Raw genomic sequence first — 9,172 nt, 5'->3', positions numbered from 1 at the left:
TATAGGAGAAGCTGATCGAACTCCACGAGGGCACCTCCGACACCAAGGTTAGCAAGAGGGATTTGTTATTTAATAAAGTATATAATCTAAAGATGCAGGAAGGAGAGACAGCAAGTCAACTCCATGCTCGCATACAAGACATTCTCAACTCCCTCCATGCGATCGGGCAGAAAGTCAAAAATCGGAATATTATAAGGTACGCTCTAAATGCTTTTCCAAGGAGTACATTGTGGGCATCAATGGTAGATGCCTACAAAGTCTCCAAGGACTTATCTTCCATTAGACTAGATGAATTATTTTCTGAATTCGAATTGCATGAACAGACTAATACACAGCCAACCGAGAAGGGTATTGCTTTGGTTGCAGGTACCAGTCGAACACGCGAACCAAGATTACGGCGAAGAACTGAATCGGAGTCGGAAGACGAACCTGACTCAGACGATGAAGATGACGAATTGACCTCCGAACTCGTGAATCTTGTGAAGAATCTCTACAAGAAGAAGAAGGGCTTCAACAAGAGAAGCCTAAAGAAAGCAGTCCAATCCAAGGAGAGTCAACCAAGCTCAAAAGTCAAGTTCGAGGTAACTTGCTATGGGTGCAACCAGAAAGGGTACATTAAGGCCAATTGCCCAAATCAGAAGAATGCAAAGAAGCAGAGGAAAAAGAAAGTGTTGAAGGTGACATGGGATGAATCCTCAGAAGAAGATACCGACGACGAACTCGATCAGACGAGTCTCCTCGCACTGATGGCCCGGGACTAGATCATTGTGTCCGAGAGCGAGAGCGAATCGGAAGCCGAGTCCGAACGAAGCCACGAATCCGTATCCGTTTCCGAAGGGCCTGACACCGTTGTAAGTATTCCTCGGTTAAATAATTTAGTTAATTATTTATTGCGCAAACTAGCAAAATCAAACTTTAGGGTCAAGTCACTTCTAAAGGAAGTAGCAGTTCTTAAAGAAGTGACTAATTCCAAAACCTTGCCTGACCCAGCTCAGACCGAAAATTCAACTCAAGTTCAAAAACTCGAGAAAGAAAGTTCCAATATGAAAAATCAGGTAAAGGATTTTGGAGAAAACTTTTGAACGGTTTTCTTTGGGCTCCAAGAAACTTGACCTAATTCTTGGGACACAAAGAGCCGTGTACAATAAAACTAGGCTAGGATATAAAGCCAAAAGGAAATATAGATCTTATCAATCCTTAGTAAACAGATCAAATAGTAAATCAGTCCAAGCATGGGTACCCAAGTCCAACCTAGTTAATCAAGTTGGACTTGGTCAATATTGGGTTCCTAAGGATCAAATACATTACTTCGATAGACCATACCGAGATTATGATCCAGGGGAGCTAGAAGAAAAACAATAAAAATTAAATTAAATTAAAATCCAAAATTAAAATTAAATTAAAAATAAAATTAACGTTAAAATAAAAATTAAAATTAAAATTAAATCAGAAATCAAATTCAAATTAAAAATTCAGATTAATTTAAAATTTAAATCAATTTATAAAATAAATTCTTACAAAATCTTAAAAATCCAAGGGTAGGCTCCAGAATAGCTGGCACCTCTAAAACTTAATCTACCCGACAAGGGTAACCAAGAATAGACTACTCGGCAGAGTAATTAAGGTTAGAATAAAAAGGGTTAGGTTTAACTTGACTCACGGTACTGGTAAAGTATTGGATGATAGTACGTTGGGGAAGCTTAGTCATCGCATGTCTAGGAAGATATGACTTCGACCTGGTGCGTTTGGCTAAGTGAAACTGACCGAAGCTACCCTTTATGGATCCTAACTAATTAGACCAAGGTTTTGTACTAAGTTCAATGGGTAGGACTATTTGGAAAACCTCGAAGGCATAGTTACTTTAATGACGTCCTTGTGACTCACCATAGCCCAGAAGTTTATCCAAAGAATGTCTATTTGTTGAACCCAAAGCTAAACCTGAATCTCACACAAAGTTAAACCAAACCCTAAAATTGAACCTAATTCATCTCACAATATGATAGAATTCCCTAATTGAAAATTTAAATCGGGTGAGATGACTAAGGATAAATTAAAATAAATCAAAATTAAAAATTAAAATTAAATTAAATTTAAATTAAATTAAATTAAAATTAAACTAGAATTAAATTAAAACTAAACTAAACTGAATTAACATTTTGTTAAATTTAAATTAATTTGATGATCTGAAAATTCAATTAATTAATATTCTTCCAAAATTAAATTAACTTAATAATTTTTTAAAATTCAAAAACTTAAATACTTTTTCAAAAACTTAATTAATTTAATACTTTTTTCAAAAATTTAATTAATACTTTTTCAAAATTTAATTAACTTAAATACTTTCTCAAAATTTAATTAACTTAAACACTTTTCAAAACTTTAATTAACTTAATATTTTTTCAAAATTCAATTAATATTCTTTCAAAATTTAACAAACTTAATATTTTCAAAATTCAATTAATTTAATATTTTTAAAAAATCTAATTAACTTAATATTTTCAAAATTTTAATTTAAATACTTTTTCAAAATTTAATTAATATTCTTTCAAAATTAAACTAACTTAATAATTTTTTTAAAAATTAAATTAACTTTAATATTCTTTCAAAATTTAATTTAAACTTAATATTTTCAAAATTCAATTAATTTAATATTATTTCAAAATTTAATTTAATTTGATAACTTAACTAGCCCTTTTCAAAATTTTAATTAACTTAAAATTAAAAACTTGTCCAAAACTTAACTTAAACATTGTTCTAAATCTAACTTAAATATTTGTCAAATTTAATCAACTTAAATGTTTTTCAAAATTTTAACTAAATATCTCTCTTACAACTTAATCAACTCAACATCATTTTATATTAAAAATAAAATTTAAAAGCATAATTAATAATTTTTTTTAAAAAAAAACATGGCATCTCTCGAAGGCACCTCCCACTCAAGGGAGGCGCCCTAAACAGAGGCGGGAAATTTCCTGCCGCCTTCACTAAAGGGGCCTCGGATGCTCTCCGAGGCGCCTCCAACAACTCACTTAAGGCACCTTAAGCATCGTCTAAGGCGCCTTCAATCCCGAATTTCAGAAACGAACAGAACCTTTCTGTTCGTTCACGGATCGCTTTCTCCACTAGACCTTTCTCCAAAAAAAATGGTGATTTCTTCCCTCTAAGGCGCGTTCAACTCCTTCCAACTCCTTCCCTCATCCTACAATGCCTCCTACGTATATCTTCAACCATCTTAATGTCCTTACATGATTTTTTATGCATTTTTTTTGTTATATCTTGCATAAAATACGAAACATCGCATTGTTGATCCTACACCGGCTAGGGCCCCTTCTACGGAACCTAGATTCCCCTCAGAGCAGCATAGGGTAGATTTTGCTAGGTTTACATTTGAGTCTATTAAACCTAGGTATGTAGGTAGGACATTTTTTACCCAGTTCTGTCAACCCACCGTCCAAATGATAGATTACTATCAATTAGGGAAACTAGTTTACTGCAACAATACAGTAAACCAGGACTTGTGTGCATAGTTCTATCACAACCTCGAAAAGGTTGATGATAGTACGTATTCCACCAGAGTTGATGGAACTGACATCCAGTTTACTCCCTCCCTGATTCGCACTAGCTTAGAGCTTAGGGAGTCTACATGTACATTCCTATGCTACCCAGGTAGAGATCTACCATTTGGTGATCCCTATTCCCATATCACCTTAGACACCATCTACACACACTTTTTTGGAGAGGAGAGACCATTTGGCATGACTGAGTTCAGATCAACTCTTCTTAGGGTTCAGGACTACGTTATGTACAGAGTCCTGACAGCATGCATTTTGCCGATCACATTTCGTGACATCACAAAGATGCGATCCTCTCACTCATTCTTTTTGTATGCCCTGAGTCAGCGTTTAGATATAGATATTGCACTGCATATATTCCATAACATCATACATGCATCTAGTATAGTCACATCAGGAGTCGTGAACATGCCCTACTGTCATATCTTGACTCAGATTTTCTCCACCTCTAGGATAGACACGGGCATAGGGACACTCATCCCACTTACACTATATGACGAGTTAGGGCAGCGTAGTCTTCGATTAGCCGGTATAGAGGTCACCGCTGAGGGGATTCTGGCCTGGAAGGGTCGGCCACAGCCAGCAGCTGCTGCTCCTATTGCTCCAGAGGTCGAGGATGCACCGGGCGAGGGAGAGGAGTGGCTCGACTTCCTAGCAGAGGAGTTTTTCGCAGATCCGTTACCTTCCACCTCTGCCGAGCCTTCCACATCAGCCGGACCTTCGACTTCAGCACCACTTTCCATCGAGGACAGACTCGCTCGGCTCGAGATCCAGTCCATTCAGACGCGACGAGTTGTGCTAGATAGCCATCGCTTCCTCCGATCTCTACGATCCGAGATAGCTGCAGGATTCGCTTCTCTCCGGGGTGAGATACGTCCCCAAGGACATCCTGAGCTTGCACCCGAGCAGCCCCTTGCACCACCTACAGTTGATGATCCTGCTGTTTGACACTATCATGTATCTTGGATATTACACAGACACCTCCATTTTCTACTCTGGTTGTACTAGTGTTAGAGAACTCTACTTATTTATGCATATCAGTTTTATTTATTTAACTCTACACAATTAGGAATGTGTTGGGTAGAATAGATTTTGATTTTCAAATCAGTTTCCTACCTTTATTCTTAAATGTTTTACTTGTTTTCAAAATCATCTTGTGTTTTAAAAATTCTAGGAAAAATTTTATTTTCAAAATTCCAATTTTACTAGATTTTCAAATTTGGACTTAGCCTAGGCTCTACCTTAGAAATCATGTTCCCCTAGAATTCAGCCAGAGCATCTCACAAACACCTAGGCTTACCTTGATTGTGTTTGAAAAACTTAGAATGGTGTGAGATGTATAGGGTTCAGCCTAGACTCCAGAATGCTTATATCTATGCATCAATATGAGTCTGGGCGTTAAATACCTAATTTACAGTAATCAAGTCAAGTCATCCAGCCCTAGTCAAATCTAACTGGATCTATTGACTTAACTTAACTAATCAAGTGAAAGTTGTTGTCCTCTAGGCAATCAGCTAGTAACTGTAGGACCGTTGGGCCGGCTAGGAGGGGGTTGTTGGATATCCTGCTAACAAAAAAAAGAAAACAAGCCCTCCTCGAACTCTTTAGGCTAACACTTGCATAATTAAGTTAAGCAGATAAATTAAAAGCATAAAGAAAAGCGAGGCACAAAAGATTTACTTGGTTACAACCGATGTGGTTGTTAATCCAAGGAAGATTAAGCTCAATAAAACTCCTTCGGGAGGAGAAGCCTCATACAACGTTGAAGTGCAGAAAACAGAAGCTTAGACTAAAAGAGAGTGTGCAAACACTGTATTTACAATCAGTGAGTTCTTTTTAAGTTTCTGGACCAAGGCTATATTTATAGTCTTGGTCCGGGCGCCTGGAAGGGTTCCGGGCGCCCTGGGGGGGATAAATTTTATCCCCCAACGGTCAGATTGAGTCAAAACTCGATCATGTTGAAAAGTCGATTCCGGGCGCCCGGAAGGGTTCCGGGCGCCCGGAGCCCTAAGGTCAACATAAGTTGACTTTTCGACTCCGGTTCAACTCGTCTCAGTTCGGCTCGTCTTGGTCCGGGTCTGTTCGCTCCGGCTCCGCTAGCTTGGGTGATCTCGGCCTTCCGGAATAGGGCTCACCCGAACCCATCTTCCGGTCTTCTCGAGCGTGCTTCCCTCCGGCTTCTCGTCCCTCGGAATTGTCGCGTGTTCCTTCTCGTCCACCAGGGTACTCATCCGCAGACTTCGTCCCTCGGTTGCACCCCGTGCCGACCTTCGCGCTAGCTGCGTCTCTTGCTCCTCGAGCAATCTTCCGCTCCGGCTTTCGTACCTCGGAACCACCGCGCGCACTTCCTTCTCGTCCGCCGGTGTACTCTTCCGCAGCACCTCGTCCCTCGGACGCACAGCGTGCCATCCTTCTCGCTAGCTGCGTCTTCCGCTCGAGTACCTGTGCTCCTAAGTTCCTGCACACTTAGACACAAGGTTAGAAACAATGCAGGACCTAACTTAACTTGTTGATTACACCAAAATAACCTTGGGGTTCCAACAATTTCCCCCTTTTTGGTGTGATCAACCCAAGTTAAGCTAGGGTCAAAAATAGATATGTAATTAAACAATTTATTGCAATAACATGCAACATGATAGAAGTAATTAAATTTCAAACATTCCAAATTTTAATTTTCAATTTTCTACCTCCCCCTAGACTTATACTTTCCTTCTCCCCCTTTGATCACAATAAAAATGGGGAACAACTAAAATCTAAGGGTTGACATTAAAAAAAAAATTAAAAATATATTTCAATAATTTTCAGGGAAATATTTCTAAGTCAAGAAAAAAATTTCAAGTATTCGTCATCAATAATTAAACACTTTCTAAGCCGAAAAATTTATGCAAGAAAATTTTAAAAAAATTGATAGCATGAAAAAAAAAATTCTATGCATTTATTTATTTTATACTGATACTTATATCAACAAGTTTTAAATTTCCATTTCAATTTTTCATAACTTCTCAAATTACACTTTTTCAAAATTAAAGCCACAGATGTTAAACATGCAATAATTTGTATCATGTTAATTTGTATTATTTTTTGAATTGCAACTTCACAAAAATATTCAAATAGCATAGATTCTAACTTGATAAAATTTTTCGACAATATAAAAAATTCTTTCGGCAATGTGCAAAATTCGTTTGAAAGAATATTTTGTAATTTGCAAGAATTTTTTAACAATAAGAATTTGCAGGAATCTATTAATAATAGGTTTCTTAATCCGAAAATATTTTTCGATGAATCAATTTCTAATTCATAAAACTTTTTCAATACAGTAATTTGTAATTCCAAATTTTTAGGACCAGAAAAAGTTTTCGATAATATTTCTAAGTTGCATAATTCTTTCGAAAAACTTCTTCGTGATTCACAAAAGTTTTTTAGCAAGGTTTCCAACTTGCAAAATTCTTTTGTTAAGATATTTTGAAATTCGAAGAACTCTTTCGATAATATTTCAAATTTGCAGGATAAGTTTGACAATGGATTTTCTAATATAAAAAACTCTTTCGATGATTCGTAAAAATTTTCAGGCAATTCTTCGATTGAATCATTCAATTGATCAGAGGTTCGAGTCCATACCTGACTTACCTTGTCAGTAATTGATTCTCCCCCTATCGAGTTGCTTTCTTCCGAAGATTCTCCCCCGTCATCGATCTCGGGATGTACTTCGACTGTTGTAGTACTTACCTCGATTTCGAACTCTTCTGTCGGTGGCTCGGTGTCTATTGAGGTGTCAGCTTCTGAAGGTTCTTCGTAGAGCTGCAAGAACTTTTCCCAAAGTTCTTTTGCGCTTTCATAATCTGCGACCTTTTTGAAATCTTCCTTTGGTATTACATTCAGAAGATAATATTTTGCTCGCCCATTTGCCATAGACTCCTCACGTTGCTTTTCATTCCAGAGGCGTAGATCGAGTCCTTCTCCGTTCGTGTTCTTTGGTTCTTCATAACCAAATTTCATTATTAAAGAAATATCAGAATCTGAGTTAAGGTATACCTCCATGTTTTGTTTCCAGATGGAAAACTCCCCCTCGAATGCAGGTGGGTAGTCACTAGCTCCGGCCATCGTTTTGTTGCTTCAGACGGCGGTTAGTCCTTCTGAGGCGTACTCGGCTCTGATACCACTTGTAGGACCATTGGGCCGGCTAGGAGGGGGTTGTTGGATATCCTGCTAACACAAAAAAGAAAACAAGCCCTCCTCGAACTCTTTAGGCTAACACTTGCATAATTAAGTTAAGCAGATAAATTAAAAGCATAAAGAAAAGCGAGGCACAAAAGATTTACTTGGTTACAACCGATGTGGTTGTTAATCCAAGAAAGATTAAGCTCAATAAAACTCCTTCGGGCGGAGAAGCCTCATACAGCGTTGAAGTACAGAAAACATAAGCTTAGACTAAAAGAGAGTGTGCAAGCACTGTATTTACAATCAGTGAGTTCTTTTTAAGCTTCTGGACTAAGGCTATATTTATAGTCTTGGTCCGGGCGCCTGGAAGGGTTCCGGGCGCCCTGGGGGGATAAATTTTATCCCACAACGGTCGGATCGAGTCAAAACTCGATCCTGTTGAAAAGTCGATTCCGGGCGCCCGGAAGGGTTCCGGGCGCCCCGGTCGGTTCCGGGCGCCTGGAAGGGTTCCGGGCGCCCCGGTCGGTTCCGGGCGCCCGGAGCCCTAAGGTCAACATAAGTTGACTTTTCGACTCCGGTTCAACTCGTCTCAGTTCGGCTCGTCTTAGTCCGGGTCTGTTCGTTCCGGCTCCGCTAGCTTGGGTGATCTCGGCCTTCCGGAATAGGGCTCACCCGAACCCATCTTCCGGTCTTCTTGAGCGTGCTTCCCTCCGGCTTCTCGTTCCTCGGAATTGCCGCGTGTTCCTTCTCGTCCACCAGGGTACTCATCCGCAGACTTCGTCCCTCGATCGCACCCCGTGCCGACCTTCGCGCTAGCTGCGTCTCTTGCTCCCCGAGCAATCTTCCGCTCCGGCTTTCGTACCTCGGAACCACCGCGCGCACTTCCTTCTCGTCCGCCGGTGTACTCTTCCGCAGCACCTCGTCCCTCGGACGCACAGCGTGCTGTCCTTCTCACTAGCTGCGTCTTCCGCTCGAGTACCTGTGCTCCTAAGTTCCTACACACTTAGACACAAGGTTAGAAATAACGCAGGACCTAACTTAACTTGTTGATTACACCAAAACAACCTTGGGGTTCCAACAGTAGCTAGATGGTTAGACATGTGGCCAAGAAATTAAGTGTTTGATTTCTAGGGTTACTCAACTTGCACATTAGGGCTCTGATACCTTACTAAAAGAACTTAATTTAACTCGACTCATGCTTGGACATTAAGGTTTAAACTAATTGCTCCTCCTTTGCCGTTAAGTATTTTGGAATTCATTATTTGTTTAAATATTTTTTTTTAAAAAAAAATATAGTCATAGACTTTCTTAATATTTTTTATTACTTTTCAAAGTCGTTTGAAAATTTGGTGAAGTTTTTTTTTTCTCTTTCCAAGTTATTATTCAAAAAGCTTGTTCAAAATTAAGAAAATGATCTCTTTAGACATTTAGCTAAGCGTTTT

This window comes from Zingiber officinale, chromosome 4B (genome assembly GCF_018446385.1).
Source record: "Zingiber officinale cultivar Zhangliang chromosome 4B, Zo_v1.1, whole genome shotgun sequence".
Classification (NCBI taxonomy): domain Eukaryota; kingdom Viridiplantae; phylum Streptophyta; class Magnoliopsida; order Zingiberales; family Zingiberaceae; genus Zingiber; species Zingiber officinale.
This window is presented reverse-complemented; position numbering follows the sequence as displayed.